Consider the following 1,318-nt stretch of genomic DNA (forward strand, 5'->3'; position numbering starts at 1 on the left):
TGTATAGTGTGTATGTGTATACACAAAAAAAAACAGTATTTTTTTCTTTCTTTTACTAGATTTTAATGATTCTGCGATTTATCTGGGGAAGTTTCCCATCATGTACTTTCAAATTTGCTTAATTTAAACAAACTTAAAACCAGGCTTGGGAAAAATAACCATGAACCATGGCAACAAAAAAAGCATATACATACTGTTCATGTCACCTTGTTGTCCTCTCACTTGACGAAATAACCAAACAACTAAGAATTGTAATGACATAATAAGCAACAGGTTGTAAAATAAAATAATAACTCCCACTTCTATGACTTCGCGAATTACAAAAGAAAAAAATCTGACCAGAGTGGAACAACAGGGTGTTAGTTACGGGAAATGACCTTCTTCCACCGAACCCCCTTTTCATGCCCCCCCCCCCCCTTCCCTCCTACCCCACCATCTTGACTCATTCTCTGATTTCTCTCTCCTATTTCTACCAACAGTACTCCTAGCTCCTCATTACTCCAGGCGGCACCTCCCATTTCTCCTTCATTGAAATCCTCCTTCCCTCCTGCCTTCCTGTTTCCTTGTCCTAAGCTCCTTTCCTTCAAGGATATAACAGGAGTCGTTTTTCATGATACCTGGGTTCTTAAGACTGTTCGGCTCCTAATCTTTCATTCGCATTATCTCACATTATTCTGATTTTAGTTTTATTAATAAAAAATACTTAATTCTTCTATGCGAGATAAATTCGATTGTTGCTATCTTATTCATAAAACTTAATTTATTCCATAGCCCTAAACACTAGTCTTAACCTCTTATTCATTAATCTCTGAACATTCTTCATGATTGAAAGTTTACTTATTCTAGATTCCTTCAACGGTTATATTTATACATTTTTTTTCCTCATAAAATACCTGTCATTGGTATAATTTTATACGAAATTCATAGTCGGTTATCTCTTTCCTATACATTATAAACTCTCTGCGCTTGATTTATTCAAATTAATTGGCTTGCCCTTTCCTTCCACAAAATATACGCTCTTTTTGGCAACAAGTACTTGAAAGAATCATTATTCAAAACAAATCAGCCACGAATTTCACCTATACAACTGTTGGAAACGTGTATTAAGAAGAATTTAACAATCTTTTTTTCTAATCATCACATACAACAAATAAACAAACCACTGTTAAAACATTTTTAGAAATAAAACATTTACTTCCTGCGTTATTTTTCCGGCATCAGTATGGCAGTAAAAATGGTTCATATCATCAAACCCCTAAAACATATAAAGAAAGAGTTATTTCATAAATATTCACAAAAAAAATCCGTATTTTGTTAT

This window comes from Palaemon carinicauda, unplaced genomic scaffold, assembly GCF_036898095.1.
Source record: "Palaemon carinicauda isolate YSFRI2023 unplaced genomic scaffold, ASM3689809v2 scaffold15, whole genome shotgun sequence".
Taxonomy (NCBI): domain Eukaryota; kingdom Metazoa; phylum Arthropoda; class Malacostraca; order Decapoda; family Palaemonidae; genus Palaemon; species Palaemon carinicauda.